This window comes from Notolepis coatsorum (genome assembly GCF_963971535.1).
Source record: "Notolepis coatsorum genome assembly, chromosome: 4".
Classification (NCBI taxonomy): domain Eukaryota; kingdom Metazoa; phylum Chordata; class Actinopteri; order Aulopiformes; family Paralepididae; genus Notolepis; species Notolepis coatsorum.
In genome coordinates this window covers 151,296,136-151,313,286 of record NC_140168.1, presented here as the reverse complement: position 1 = coordinate 151,313,286, position 17,151 = coordinate 151,296,136, and the positions used below count along the sequence as shown (strand labels likewise).

The following is a 17,151-nucleotide window of genomic DNA, read 5'->3' as shown; positions in this document are numbered from 1 at the left end:
ATTTACAAAACGAACATAGGAAATAAGCAAACAGTCTTTATTGCTATCAGTCTTTGACAAGGCAACACGCATGTCATCCTCAAGGCTCAACTTGGCCCTATATTTTGTTTTCAGAGCCGTCATGGATGAAAAGCCAGCTTCACACAGATATGTGGTGCTGAATGGTATCAACACCTTAACTGCTGCATCATGAGATACTTGGTACTCAGCACCACACTCTGAAACTAGCTCTCCAGGTGGTATCAGATGAGATTTCAATTAGTTCTTCCAAGAGTTTGGATGGAGATGTGTCAGGAAGTTTGTCTCAATGTTGTTTGTAACGTTTTTTTTATCGAGAGTAACTTGGTGATCCTTTTCTGTGTTTTATTAAATAATGATTTTCAGATTTTGAGAAATGGTCAAACTTATCCAAATATGGTATTTTCATGGAGAACAGTGCAGCTGCAACAGATAGCACTTTAGTGATAATTTTTTGTAATTAAAAAAAGAAATAAAAAAAAATATATAAATCTCAAGGCCCCCCCTGTCATGCCTCTGCGCCCCCCCTGGGGGGCGCGCCCCCCACTTTGAGAACCACTGGCTTACGCTAACGTAACGCTCATTTCGGGCGATGTGGGCATAAAGGAATGGCGACGATGCAAAGGATCGCAAAATAGCCGCACTGCTGTGTAGCGCTGCTGGGCTTTAATGAGAGCAGAAGCACGGACTGGGGCGGATATGACTCGCGGAGTTGCCATGGGTTTTTTCAAAATAAGAGTATCATATGAACCGAACATTGCTAGCTGCCGGAGCCATAGATATTATGACTGGAGCTGCGCTTGGGGAGGAAATGAGACCCGCACAGGATTTTCAAAATAAGAGTATCGATATGAACTACACGCCAGGTGGCGGGCAGACCTCTCATTGTTAGTCGCCAAACCTTAAATCTGCCCGCCATTGGCGGGTACTTATTTTGTTCCCTGAGAAGACTCCATAATGAGTTCAAGACACAATGTTGTTGTTATTGCTGTCTCCATTCTGCTCTGGCTGTTATCTCCACCTCCTTAACAGTGTTTGATTGATTGATTGAAAACTTTATTAACAGATTTGCAGAATGGGTACAATACAGTACGGCTCAATACACACAATTGTTAAGAGGTGGCTTCCGGCTCTCGACATGAACGGTCGCAGAATATCCAGCTCTTGCTGTTCCCATGGAAACCAACAACAAAAATCAGCAAAAAGAAGATATACGGGAATATTTGCGCATTTCTTGCTCGCCATACTATGGATTACAGACGTGTGCCTGAATTCAGCACAGAATCGTCAGGAAACGGCGGTGGAAAGCAACAAAAGCGAAAATCTACAGTCCCATTGTGACTTTTACCTGTTGAATGGCTCGGAGAGTAAACATCCGGCTATTGGAGTTGCAACTATTCACAGACTGCTGACGGCGAATCCCGAAAGAAAGAAACTACCCCCGACAGGCAAGTTTGATAGAAAATCGATGTTTTTATTGTATTTGCTCCTGTCTGGAGACATCCATCAAAACCCAGGACCTGTTTTAACACGCCAACAGGCGAAGAATAAACAGCTCATCCTCACACCATCGCCGGCCGAGGACGGCGTCTACATAAACACAGCTCCTCTCGGGGAGCTCCAGTAGCTCACCGCGTACCTCGAACGCTATTTCGGCGTCGGGGACAACCGTGCGCGTCACGGATCTGGGGTAGCGAGTTCGACTCCCGGACAAGCCGTACTTTCTCAGAGTGTCTTTCCCCCCATTCAACCTGTTTCTGTCGGTCATACTTGACCAGAAAAAAGCGATAAACGTGAAAAGAACCAGCTGACTGGTCAAAGTATAAAAAAAAAAAAAAAACACAGCTCCTCAACAGTCAGCGGATGCACCAACCGACCAGCAGGCGGCGACATCCCCTCACCGAAGCCCATGCAGAGGAACCGAGAGGCGAGAGGGAGAGAGCTTGCAATCAGGGGACTCATATCAGCGCGGGACGTGATCACCAGGGACCCTCCGGTTGACTCGGCTAGCCCCGCCAGGACAGCTAGACTAACCGGGCCAGCACATAGGGCTGACCCACCCCCCCTCCCCCACAACGGAGGGCCTCCAGACACATCGGAGGACAGCAACCAGGCCCCCCCCCCCCCCCCCCCCCCCCCCCCCACGTTGCGGGCTTTCACACCGACCAAAGACACCAGCAGAGGACAAAGGATCATCCCCACCCCCCCTCCTAACAACAATGAACACAGGACCCCATCCCCCCCTCCCCACCTACCGCCACAAGATCAACCACACACCACAGTGGAAAATCACTTTGAACTAGACGACATTAATGAAATAACAAATTCAAATGGACTTCACATATTTCACTTAAACATAAACAGCTTGAAACCCAAACTGGCTGAAATCAGACATTTGTTTTTAAATGGTATGGCTAATATATTTTGTTTCACAGAAACAAAACTTGGCTCATCTGTTCAGGATCCAGAGATAGAAATCGAGGACTATTCAATCGTCAGGAGGGATAGAAACCAGTATGGAGGTGGTGTCTGTGTGTATATACACAAAGATACCAAATTCAGCAACCGTACTGACCTTAACCATGACGAGATTGAAACTGTATGGATTGAAATCTTATTTGAAAGGGCAAAATCAGTACTAATAGGCACAATCTATAGAACGCCAGAACACAGTGGCTTCTATGACTCACTTGATGGGTGTTTAACTGGGGTGGAGGGCGTAGAAAAAATCCTTATTGGGGACTGGAACACGGACATGCTACGTAAAGCAGCACCCGTCTTCAAGGCCTTCAGTAGGCTTTGTGATCTGCACGGCCTCAGCCAGCTAATCACCCAACCTACAAGGGTGTGTGAATCAACTCAGACTACCATTGACCTCATCCTGACCTCCGACAAGTCCATGATCTCCAATAAAGGGGTTATAGCATGCGGGTTAAGTGATTATATGATATTCTGTACCCGCAAAAAGCTAAAGCAAAAGGCTGGCCGTCACAAAACAGTCACATCTAGAGACCTCAAAACCTACTCTAGCGAGGCCTTTAACCTTGAACTGGAGAGCCTGGACTGGTCAGATGAACTCAATGGTACACTGGTTGAAGAAACCTGGCTTGGCTTCAAAACCAAATTCTCAACAATACTAAACAACATGGCCCCCCTAAGAACCACCAGGGTAAGAAATCGCGCTGAGCCGTGGATGCACACTGAAATACTGACCACTATGAAAGCCAGAGACAAAAAATGCTCTGAGTTTCGTAAAAGTCAGTCAAAGCTTACCAAAAGCACGAGCAGTGAACTCCAAGCCCACGTGACTGAACTCAAACTAGAAAGAAACAGACTAGGGAGCTCCCGTAGCTCACCGCATATCTCTGCGCTATTTCTGCGTTGGGGAAAACCGTGCTCGTCACGGATCTGGGGGACACGAGTTCGATTCCCGGACCCGCCGTCATTTCTCAGAATGTCTTCCCCTGCTCTACATCCCATTTTCAACCGGTTTCTGTCGGTCATGCTTGACCAGAAAAGCGATAAACGCAAAAAAAAAAAAAAAAAAAAAAAAAAAAAACAGACTAAGAAATGACGTAAACTCCATGATAAAAACTGCAAATAAAAAATTCATCAATGACAAAACTGAGGAAAACTAAAATAAACCACGTGAACTTTGGAAATTACTCAATAATCAACTAGGCTGCAGTAAAAAACTTAAAACCAGGTTCTCAAACATAAACATAAAGACGGACAACACGCTCATCACAGACAAACTGGATGTAGCCAATTACTTAAAACACTTTCTTCACAAACATAGCCACAACACTGGTAAACAAACTACCCTCCCACTCAGGGCAGTATGGGGTAGAACACATAGTACTAAGTAGCATACTACAAGGACCTAGGCGTCCACGGATATCAATAGTTAAGATGGACGTACTACCTAGAATCAACTTCTTCAGCTCAATGCTACCGTTACCTCCTCCAGAGGGTTACTGGAAAAAATTACACTCCTTCACATAAAAATGTATTTGGAATAACAAACCACCACGTATAAAAAGATCCACCGCACAGAGAAATAAAGCAGACGGTGGCATGGCATTTCCAGATTTTTTCCACTATTTTAAGGCGTACACATTAAGTCCATTGACAACATGGTTTGATCCCCAAGCATTAGTATCCTGGAGAAAATGAGAAGAAAACATAGTAGCCCCACATAGACTGAAGGACATAGCATACACTAAACTATCAATCAAGCATTGCGAACGGAAATTTGGCCCCATAATTACTCATGCGATCCGGATATGGCGTGAAACACAAAAAAAATATCCTAACCCACATAAATGGCACAATCATACTCCCTTATGAACAATGCACTCTTGATTGGAAAACAACCTATAAGATTCCCTATATGGGAAAAGCAAGGCATACACTCATTAGGGGATGTTTTTAACAAACAGGGTTTTTGTAGTTATGAAGAAATACGGAAAAAATTTAATCTCACCAAGTCCACACATCTTTTTTACATACAGTTATTGTTATGTTTGAAGACTCAAGGTGTTTAACGGAACCAATTGAACACCACAGATACCACAAATTCTTCTATGAAAGAGAGACATCAAGAGGTTTTGTTTCAGATTTTTATCATCAATTACTAACGTCCTCATATGAAACCCTCCACCTAGACTCCGTCTGGAGGAGGGATATACCAGACCTGGAAAGTGATTTTGATTGGCAAGAAGCCTGGGCAAATGTTCGACTCACATCAAGGAACCCGGACCATCAACAAATCAATCTTAACTATATTCACAGGACATACTTGACTCCTATAAGACTGAAAAAAATGGGTCTTATACAAGACTCCAAATGCTCCTTATGTACAAATGGGGACGAGGGGACATTTATGCACATGTACTGGGACTGCCCACCAGTTAAGATATTCTGGAAAGAGGTGACCCAGCAATTATCAAATCTCTTAACCTGGAATATACCTGTACACCCCTCTGTATTACTGCTGAATGATGTTTTTGAGTGTGCAGTACATCCACAGCTAAAGAGATTGGTTTTATCGGGTATCACAGTGGCTAAAAAGCTGATAGCATCACGATGGTTCCAACCGGAAAAAATTTGCCGAAAGGTCTGGATTATTACATATCTCGATGTGATCTATCAAGAAATATCTACAGCAAGAATTTTGGGTCTCAATGAATCCAAAATGACATTGTGGTTAGAAGTGGTGGAGAAAATAAAAGCTAGCATATAATGGTAATGTCTGGTCAGGAGCGAGGGAAAATGGATGGATTATCCAATGGGGGGTCCGGGAGGGGGGGGTACAAGCTGGAGCATATGTGTGTAGGTTTTTAGATAACAGGTATTAAGGGTATATCCTATATAAGACAATTAACTAAAATGTGATTTCATTGGATGTGCACTGTCAACTAATGCTTGTATATCTTATCGTGTGTTGTCATGTTTGTTTATGTGTTTGTTTAAAAAATAATAATAAAAAAAAAATACAAAAAAAAAAGAACCTAGGCGTCCACAAAGACGATTTCAAACTGGAAATGGTAACTACAGATGAGGTACTCAATAAACTGAGCGCCCTCCAACCGAACAAGGCCACTGGCCATGACAACATCCCCTCCAAATTCCTCAGAGACTCAGCAGCTCCGCCATCACCCCAGTCATCACACACATAATAAACCTCTCCATAAAACAGGGACACGTCCCCAAGGACTTCAAAATAGCGAGAGTAACACCCTTGCACAAAAAGGGCAGCAAATTAGACCCAGGCAACTACCGCCCTGTTTTTATCCTTACATCCATCTCGAAAGTCATGGAAAAAATAGTATACGAACAGGTCGAAAAGTACCTTGCGGATAAAAATTTTATCTACGAATTCCAATCTGGCTTCAGAACATCCCACTCCAATGACACATGCCTTCTCTATTTGAACGACCACATCAAGCAAGAGGTGGACGCGGGCAAATACCGCGGCATGGTCATGCTAGACCTACAAAAGGCCTTCGACACTGTCAATCACACCATTCTGATTGACAAGCTAAAAGCAATTGGTTTTGATAGTTTATCAGTGAGCTGGATACAATCCTACCTGGAGGGGAGAGAACAGATGGTGGAGGTAAACGGTACCCTATCCCCCCCTCACAGTGAACTGTGGTGTTCCACAAGGAAGCATACTAGGACCACTACTGTTCCTAATTTATGCAAATGACATGTCGTCAGCTTGTGACTGCAACTTGTTCCTGTTTGCGGACGACTCAGCCCTGCTGGTCTCTGACAAGAACAAGTTACAGGTTGAAAAAACCCTCAGCTCGGAACTAGACAAAATCTGCATATGGCTCGCCGACAACAAACTATCATTACACATGGGCAAAACAGAGTCCATTCTCTTCGGTTCAAATAACAAACTCAGCAAGACCGACGGCTTCTCAGTTACAGTGGGTGACAATATTGTCACAAGGAAAGATGAAATTACCTACCTGGGTTCCATCCTAGAGGCTAATCTTTCCTGTGACAAAATGGCATCCAATGTAATAAAAAAAGTCAATCAACGAACTCGATTCTTGTACCGGATCTCCTCTCTGGTAAACAAGAATACCCTGAAGACTCTGGCAGGAGCACTCATTCAAGGGTACTACGACTATGCTTGCACCTCATGGTACCAAAGCACCTCAAAGGCACTAAAAACCAAATTACAAACATCTCAAAACAAACTAGTCAGACTACTGCTTGACCTGACTCCTAGAACCCACCTCACCCCTGCACACTTTGCCAACCTAGGATGGCTTAGAGTAGACGACAGAGTACAGCAACTTGCAATGGGCCTGGTCTACAAGATACACTACACGACCAAGGTACCCATGTACATGTCAAAATACTTCCCAAAGGTCAGTGAATACCACGATCACAACACCAGAGGGAGCTCCACAAATCATGTAAAACCCAGATTCGGCTCAAACAAGGGACTAAACACGTTTAGCAATTATGCCACAACAATGTGGAACGCCCTACCCAAAGCTGTAAAGGAATGTGAATCACTACCCACCTTCAAAAACACTCTCAAAGAACACCTACGGGAGACTGCAATTCAAAACTGGCCCCTACAAATGTCCTAACCCAGTTGTACAATAAAGACCAAGCATGGCTTTGTCATTATTCCAATGTACCCAACCCCCCCCCCCCCCCCCCCCACCTCCAATGTACAGCCCCACCCCACCTACCCAACCTCCTCCAATGTACAGTTTCTATGTCAAATGTCAGTATTCCAATGTACAGTGTCCCCCCCCCTACCCAACCCCCCCCCCCCCCCCCCCTCCAATGTACAGCCCCACCCCACCTACCCAACCTCCTCCAATGCACAGTTTCTATGTCAAATGTATATACACACTCTTTTTCTGGATTTTTTTTAGTATCACAAACAGTACTGTATTTGAAAATCTGGTATGTCATAAATGTATAGATGTAGCAGTACTGTCTATCTGTATGTCGTGTGTGTCATATGATGAATTGAAAATGGGGGACCCTGATGGAAACAAGACGAAAGTCTCTCAGGTCTGCATCCTCTTAACAATTGTATGTATTGAGCTGTACTGTACTGTACCCATTCTGCAATCTGTTAATAAACGTTTCAATCAATCAATCAAGGATGATGCAGCCCAGAGAAAATCTTTCGTCTTGTTTACATCAGGGTCCCCCATTTTCAAATAATCAAGACATCCATGACATACAGTAGGCCTACTGTGTCAGTATACCATAACTTCTTAGCCTAATACACGGGCAGCTCATAATGAAACTGACACAAAAAAAACACTTCTGTAACTATTTGGAGAAGTACCAAAAATACACTTGTGAAAACAATAGGTCTACAAAATATGACGAAGTACATGCGAGCATGACAACATCCCCTCCAAATTCCTCAGAGACTCAGCAGCCGCCATCACCCCAGTCATCACACACATAATAAACCTCTCCATAAAACAGGGACACGTCCCCAAGGACTTCAAAATAGCGAGAGTAACACCCCTGCACAAAAAGGGCAGCAAATTAGACCCAGGCAACTACCGCCCTGTTTCTATCCTTACATCCATCTCGAAAGTCATGGAAAAAATAGTATACGAACAGGTCGAAAAGTACCTTACGGATAAAAATCTAATCTACGAATTCCAATCTGGCTTCAGAACATCCCACTCCACTGACACATGCCTTCTCTATTTGAACGACCACATCAAGCAAGAGGTGGACGCGGGCAAATACTGCGACATGGTCATGCTAGACCTACAAAAGGCCTTCGACACTGTCAATCACACCATTCTGATTGACAAGCTAAAAGCAATTGGTTTTGATAGTTTATCAGTGAACTGGATACAATCCTACCTGGAGGGGAGAGAACAGATGGTGGAGGTAAACGGTACCCTATCCCCCCCCCCTCACAGTGAACTGTGGTGTTCCTCAAGGAAGCATACTAGGACCACTACTGTTCCTAATTTATGCAAATGACATGTCGTCAGCTTGTGACTGCAACTTGTTCCTGTTTGCGGACGACTCAGCCCTGCTGGTCTCTGACAAGAACAAGTTACAGGTTGAAAAAACCCTCAGCTCGGAACTAGGCAAAATCTGCATATGGCTTGCCGACAACAAACTATCATTACACATGGGCAAAACAGAGTCCATTCTCTTCGGTTCAAATAACAAACTCAGCAAAACAGACGGCTTCTCAGTTACAGTGGGTGACAATATTGTCACAAGGAAAGATGAAATTACCTACCTGGGTTCCATCCTAGAGGCTAATCTTTCCTGTGACAAAATGGCATCCAATGTAATAAAAAAAGTCAATCAACGAACTCGATTCTTGTACCGGATCTCCTCCCTGGTAAACAAGAATACCCTGAAGACTCTGGCAGGAGCACTCATTCAAGGGTACTACGACTATGCTTGCACCTCATGGTACCAAAGCACCTCAAAGGCACTAAAAACCAAATTACAAACATCTCAAAACAAACTAGTCAGACTACTGCTTGACCTGACTCCTAGAACCCACCTCACCCCTGCACACTTTGCCAACCTAGGATGGCTTAGAGTAGACGACAGAGTAGAGCAACTTGCAATGGGCCTGGTCTACAAGATACACTACACGACCAAGGTACCCATGTACATGTCAAAATACTTCCCAAAGGTCAGTGAATACCACGATCACAACACCAGAGGGAGCTCCACAAATCATGTAAAACCCAGATTCGGCTCAAACAAGGGACTAAACACGTTTCGCAATTATGCCACAACAATGTGGAACGCCCTACCCAAAGCTGTAAAGGAATGTAAATCACTACCCACCTTCAAAAACACTCTCAAAGAACACCTACGGGAGACTGCAATTCAAAACTGGCCCCTACATTTTTTATTTGATTTGATATTTTTTATTTTCGTGTCTTACATACAGATGTATGCCCAGCCCATATGGGCTTACAAGACACATAACAATAAGTATATAATAATATACTTTACCAATTACTTAACAAATGACATAGACCAAGATGGCCATAAAAAAAGAAAAATACAAGAAAATACAATAAAACGTAATATAACACAAGCTGTACTCAATGTAAATAAACAGAAAAACAAGGTGAATTCAAATACAATTATATAGGATACAGTGTGTTTTGTCTCAGGTGCCATGCCTTCTCCAAAAATCCTGCAAAACCGAAGATGTCCTCCACAAAAAAACAACTCAACATACAGCTCTCAGACTGCCAAAACAAATCTGGGTTTGCAATTTGAATTTTTTCAAATAAAGCCCTCCTCAAAGTGGTGTACAAAGGGCAATAAAAAACAAAATGATATTCATCCTCCACCACTCCCAGATCACACTCCCTACAAATGTCCTAACCTAACCCAGTTGTACAATAAAGACCAAGCATGGCTTTGTCAGTATTCCAATGTACAGCCCCACCCAACCCCACCCCACCTACCGAACCTCCTCCAATGTACAGTTTCCATGTCAAATGTATGTCAGTATTCCAATGTACAGTGTCCCCCCCCCCTACCCAACCCCCCCCCCCCCCCCCCCCCACCTCCAATGTACAGCCCCACCCTGTGGCGGACTGGCCATCGGGACGTTCGGGACGAATCCCGATGGGCCGGAACCAAAGTGGGCTGGTCCAAAAAAAAAAAAAAAAAAAATTACTTTTTTTTTTACTTTTTTTTTTTGGGGGGCAGTGTGTGGGCCAGTGTGTGGGCCACTAATGTGGGCCAGTGTGTGGGCCAGTGTGTGGGCCAGTGTGTGAGTCGGTGTGTGGGCCACTAATGTGGGCCAGTGTGTGGGCCGGTGTGTGGGCCAGTGTGTGAGTCGGTGTGTGGGCCACTAATGTGGGCCGGTGTGTGGGCCGGTGTGTGGGCCAGTATATGGGCCGGTGTGTGGGCCGGTGTGTGGGCCAGTATATGGGCCGGTGTGTGGGCCGGTGTGTGGGCCAGTATGTGGGCCAGTCTGTGGGCCGGTGTGTGGGCCAGTGTGTGAGTCAGTGTGTGGGCCACTAATGTGGGCCAGTGTGTGGGCCGGTGTGTGGGCCAGTATATGGGCCAGTGTGTGGGCCGGTGTGTGGGCCAGTATATGGGCCGGTGTGTGGGCCGGTGTGTGGGCCAGTATGTGGGCCAGTCTGTGGGCCGGTGTGTGGGCCAGTGTGTGAGTCAGTGTGTGGGCCACTAATGTGGGCCAGTGTGTGGGCCGGTGTGTGGGCCAGTGTGTGAGTCAGTGTGTGGGCCACTAATGTGGGCCAGTATGTGGGCCAGTGTGTGGGCCGGTGTGTGGGCCAGTATATGGGCCGGTGTGTGGGCCGGTGTGTGGGCCAGTATATGGGCCAGTGTGTGGGCCGGTGTGTGGGCCAGTATGTGGGCCAGTCTGTGGGCCGGTGTGTGGGCCAGTGTGTGAGTCAGTGTGTGGGCCACTAATGTGGGCCAGTGTGTGGGCCGGTGTGTGGGCCAGTATGTGGGCCAGTCTGTGGGCCGGTGTGTGGGCCAGTGTGTGAGTCAGTGTGTGGGCCACTAATGTGGGCCAGTGTGTGGGCCGGTGTGTGGGCCAGTATATGGGCCGGTGTGTGGGCCAGTATATGGGCCAGTGTGTGGGCCGGTGTGTGGGCCAGTATATGGGCCGGTGTGTGGGCCGGTGTGTGGGCCAGTATGTGGGCCAGTCTGTGGGCCGGTGTGTGGGCCAGTGTGTGAGTCAGTGTGTGGGCCACTAATGTGGGCCAGTGTGTGGGCGGGTGTGTGGGCCAGTGTGTGGGCCAGTATGTGGGCCAGTATGTGGGCCAGTGTGTGGGCCGGTGTGTGGGCCAGTGTGTGGGCCAGTGTGTGGGCCAGTGTGTGGGCCAGTGTGTGGGCCAGTGTGTGGGCCGGTGTGTGGGCCAGTGTGTGAGTCAGTGTGTGGGCCACTAATGTGGGCCAGTGTGTGGGCCGGTGTGTGGGCCAGTGTGTGGGCCAGTGTGTGGGCCACTAATGTGGGCCGGTGTGTGGGCCGGTGTAGTGTGTGGGCCGATGTAGTGTGTGGGCCAGTGTGTGGGCCATTATGTGGGCCGGTGTGTGGGCCGATGTAGTGTGTGGGCCAGTGTGTGGGCCATTATGTGGGCCGGTGTGTGGGCCGGCAATAAAACAATAAACAAGTTGCATAAACTAAATCAGATTAAAAATGATCACAGTTCTGGTTTGCCTTAAGATGCAGTTTAAGATGGGTCTTGAACATGGAGTATGTAGGGCACTCTCTAATCACAACTGGTAGGCTATTCCAGTAGTTACCACTTTTAACAGAGAACACAGTTTTTATACCGAAAAGGCACCTTACAGTCCCCTCTACTGATGGCCTTGGTGGTAATGCCAGTGTCTGCTTTCTGTTGGATGAACCCATTCAATGGGGGAGGGGCAAGTCCATGCAGAACCTTGTACATAAAGTAAGTATATTTGAAAACATGGAAATTCTCGAAACTTAGCATGTTATGTTTTTCTAAAACATTACAGTGATGAAATGAAATTAAGGATAATTTAGGATAATTTAGGACCTGCTCCGAGGTCATCAATTGGCACACATGCGATGCATGCATGCAATTCGTATCTGCGATTAACCCATCCCGTCGCCCTTCCCCCCCAAGGGCAGCCGGGAGCAGACAGGCGTCAACGTGAGCCGCGCCAGGGGACCAATCCAAGTGCTCCTGTCCGTCTTCGTCAAGGACGCCACAGCGTTAGCGATCTTGTTGTTGTGCATGTTTTTCCATTGGGTTTATCTTATCGGGGGGGGAACACTTGCGAGCACGGGGAGAACATGCAAACTCCACACAGAAAGGCCTGGGAGATACCCCACCTGGGTAACTGGCATCATGGAAACCTGGTCCCCAAGCGGGAATCGAACCCTCGACCTTCTTGCTGTGAGGCGACAGTGTTAACCACTACACCACCGTGCCGCATAAATAAATTGGTTTCCTATCAAATACTTTTATGGCTTTTTTGTAGAGTAATTCTATTGGTGTAAGAGTAGTGACATATGAAAGAGACCAGTTGATAAAACAGTACTCGATAAAAGTACAGTGATAAAATCATTGAATGCAGAAACATCCTTGCAGCATTAACTGGCAGGCAGGGCCTGATCTGCCTGAAGTTTTTCGATGTTAAACTTGACTGTGTTTGTCACTTTCTTCACATGACTTTTTGAAGGTCAATGTAGAGTCCAATGTGACCCCAAGATACTTTGTACAATATTAATGTACAATGTCCAGCTCCGCCTCTCCCAGAAACACATCCTCTACTGGTGACTTTGTGAACATCATACACACTGTTTTCTTGGTGTTAAGTGAAAGACATGCTTTTGTTAGCCAGTCTTGAATGAGACATGAGACATCAGTGAATGAGATTCACGTTTCCTCCCAACCGCGAGTAGGCCTAGAAGCGCAGAAATGGAGAATGCAAAAAAAAGAAAGGGTGGAGCTGAAAAAGCTAGAATTAAAAAACTTAAATTGCTAGTAAAAGACGCAGAACAATGTTCTAAAATTACAGACATGTTTAGTAGAGGAAGGGCTGGCGTTAGAGTAGCTGCTGCTGCTAATGATGATGAAGTTCAAGTGGAAGGAACCAACAGTAACATGACAGGTGCGTGCAGTAGCCTAGTGCATATTCTACTGTTGGTGTCTGCCGGTTCATGAGGGCTAGCTAGCCTATACTAGCTCTTGCAGTGATTTCAGTCATTCTATTACAAGACAATGTGCTTTCCGTATTCCTGATTCCTTACAGCACGTGGACGTAAATAGTCGTGACTCGTGACGTTTTTTCTCTGACTAAAAGTTTAGTTAGCAATGTTAGGACTAGTGCCCACCACAGCATCAGAAGTTAAAGTGCTAACCTAGAGAGCCAATCAGAACCTAGGACGGGCTGCAAATTAATCGGCTACTAATATTATAATAGTAAATACTCAAATAAAATACTATTATGTTCCCTTCCAAATGTTCATGTTGATATAATATTGGTAATCTAATTGATTGAATTGATTAGTTGCCATTTTACATGCTTAAATAAGATGTACCTTAGAGGGGAGAGAGAGAGCCCAGTCCAGACAGACAGACAGACACACAGAGAGAGAGACAGAGAGAGAGAGACACAGAGAGAGAGACAGAGAGAGACACACAGAGAGAGAGAGACACGCACACAGAGAGACACATACACAGAGAGAGAGAGAGAGAGAGAGAGAACAGGCTCTTGGAATGGGTGTCTGGGAGGAAGTGGGGGGTCTTTCGATGTTGATTAAACGGCAAGCAACTAATGTCATGAGTGCCAAATTAAAGGACAATAAATCCAATCTAACTGAAATTGTGTAGCACAGACCTTTCTATTAGGGAGGCTCGATATTGGCTTTTTTACCGATACTGTTGTGAAGGATCAGATTAAACCGAATATATATATTTATTTATGGATATATATTTAATAGTATTTGTATATCGTTTGATATCCCTTGTATATTCCTTGTACATATATACGGAATATCCCTTTATTCTACTACAGCCCATAATAGTTCATTCTCTTATTGGACAAAAGGACCAGGCGCCAGGGACAAGCCCCTGGCGTTCAAGTTCAAAGGTACCGACGAGACATGCCCTTACTAGCCTCAGCTCCGCGCAGGAATACGGCTACCGAAAGCAGAGCGGCACTACTTGTCCACCGTGCATATAAATATGGCGCAAGAAATGTAGAATTCCTCTTAGTCCTTTACCCTTCTACCCAACTAAGTAACAAGACGTGAAGCCTCACCCCACGATACCGCGTGCGGTGTAGTACGGCCTGTTTGGCCTTAGAATAGCAGTGAGACCTCATGCGAATTAATAGCTGAATTGCCAGAGTTTGGCACCGTATTTCTATTAAGTAATAATAGTCTATTATGTATGGTGCATCGTTCTGTTAGAGTTCTAAAGTGAGCAGCACCCCCATCGTTTCCTCGCGTTATCTAGAGTCTTAACCAGGTTGGGCAGACCACGTGTGGTGCTTTCATCCGAGGAGTTCTGGGCGAGGACGAGTGGACCTGCACATTGGATTACCTACCCCGACGACTGCTGAGCCCTATACGGCATGGAATATCTATTTGCTTTGGTGCTTTGATTTGTGGAGCGGATAATCGCCAATACCGGTGAGTGTTGGATTTACCCCGAGAGGAGCCAAGGTGAGACGGCGCTCAGACCAGACTGAGGTCGCCTCGCTTCTTCTCCGTTGTGGACCTACAGCTACAGCTACAGCTATCGTCTACAAGAGAGCCCAAGTGTATTCATCTGCGGATCAAGGTTCTACGGGCACTGTGTTCTGTACCTGAACTCTCCCTGGAAATCGTTGACCAGACGGGATACAGCCGACGGCTCTCCTACCCCCCCTACTGGCTTACAACCGGCGGGACCCCTGCAGTATATTATCCAGCTATAATCATTAAGTGACCATAGATATAATCCCCTAAGAGCCAGGTTGTATACTTGCTTCCTGTGTAACCAGATATTGGACATTCAGTGTTGATTTGCCTACGAGTACTCATTTGCCTTACAAGAGCATTCAATTCAAATCATAAATGTAATAAGTAATTATTATATGTACCTTTTGCTATATATTAAATATTTGACTTATACCTTTGTGTGGACCTGATTTCATATGTGGGAAAGTGTTCATCATACTTAGATATCGTGTACTGTATGGCCAGTAATTAAAGTACATAAAGCGGTAGTGGTTTAATGATACCATACTTATCAATACAGTCAGGGAATTGTACCCCTCAGTTACAGATACCGATATACCGATATTGTCCAACTCTTAATTTCCGATACCGATATCAACCGATACCGATATATGCAGGGTTTCCCGCCCCAAAAAATTGAATAATTTCAGGTAATTAACATTACATATCTCTTGTTGTGGAATTAACACAACATTATGCATACTTTTGACAATAAATAAAATCAGAATTTGTTCTTACTTGCTTGCCTGGGTAAATAAAGGTTATAGAAATGTAAAAAAAATATAATTTTTTTAAAAACCGATACCGATATTTTCCGATATCACATTTTAATGCCGATATCGGCCGATAATATCGGACATCCCTACTTTCTATGGATCAAAACCTCAATAATATTATGGTGTAGTTAATACTTCATGTATCCTTAATCCCTAGGCTAATGAGGCACTAAGATGTTAGTAAAAAAAAACATATGCCAATGACAGGAAGTAACGGTATATGTATGTGTGTGTGTCTGTGTGTGTGTGTGCACTGTGCATGAGTGCACATCTAGGGGCGGTGTGTAGATTTGGTCTCCCTGATGTTGACTCCTTAGCCACAGCCTGGACAAGTGTTTCATAACGGCCGTTGTGTGGGCCGGTTTCGAGGCCGGTGCGTGGGCCGGTGTGTGGGCTGGTGTGTGGGCTGGTGCGTCTGAATGTCCCGGGCTGAATTTGTGTCCCAGTCCGCCACTGGCCCCACCCCACCTACCCAACCTCCCCCAATGCACAGTTTCTATGTCAAATGTATATACTCTTCTTCTGGATTTTTTTAGTATCACAAACAGTACTGTATTTGAAAATCTGGTATGTCATAAATGTATAGATGTAGCAGTACTGTCTATCTGTATGTCATGTGTGTCATATAATGAATTGAAAATGGGGGACCCTGATGGAAACAAGACGAAAGTCTCTCAGGTCTGCATCCTCTTAACAATTGTATGTATTGAGCTGTACTGTACTGTACCCATTCTGCAATCTGTTAATAAACTTTTCAATCAATCAATCAAGCAATAGGATTTTTTCAGGGACAGAACTCCACAACGTAAGTACAGCTGTTTCACAATTTGTAACATGATGGCAAACTTGGGAGACCCACCTACTACACCAAAATAATACAACTCAAAAGTTAAATCCTATTCGAATTTCCAGTCGACAAATCCCATCGTACATAGTAACATAGATAGGCAACTCCTTCTCTGTCAAAACCCCAAACATTCCCAGGAGTTTCTTTTAGCCACACCCGCCCCGGAGTCTGCGAGCACGGAAACACATCTGCATCGAGTTACAAGTCGAACCAAGACTCAGCACACACCCTACTGTAAACAGACCCAGCCGCGCTATGTGCGCCTCTCTTCTTACCTTAGTAAACAATGATTTGCGTAACTGCGCACGTTTTTGGCACAATGGTGATGCTGGGCTTCAAATTCGTCCCAATGTAAGGTTTCCGAGGATCGCTAGCTCGCATCAGATCTGGGCTATAACAGCTAACGTCGTTCCACCAGCCAGCGCCAGTGAGGATATGAGAACAGTACAGTAGCCTTTTATTGTCTCACCTTCTGTTCTGTTGTCTCACCAGTCTCTGTGGGTCCGAATTCACCTGGGGATGGGGCGTGGTCTTGGAATGGGGCGTGGCCCGGGGGTAGGCTTACCTGTCTGTATGGAACTTATGAGCTCGTTCACCTACCTGTGTGTGACTGACTCTGACTCATCAAAGCTGGTTTCATTGTAAACAACAAAGGATGTCGTTTTATTTCACCGAGTTCTAAGGAAACCCTGAAGTGAGAGTCTGTACCAAACGTACATCAGATGGATACTGGATGAGTAAACTCAACCTTGGGTGGGAACTTTACCTAG

General features: G+C 45.4%; 1 protein-coding gene across 1 annotated transcript in view; it reads right to left on the bottom strand.

The window, feature by feature from the left end:
• The window catches only part of LOC311226733 (uncharacterized protein), a gene marked incomplete at its 3' end in the record, with an annotated part of 175,780 nt that extends 158,939 nt beyond the window's left edge, over window positions 1-16,841 (bottom strand). The window contains exon 1 of the mRNA XM_084312143.1: window positions 16,689-16,841. The remainder of the gene's footprint in view (window positions 1-16,688) is intronic.
• Between the last annotated feature and the right edge of the window lie 310 nt (window positions 16,842-17,151).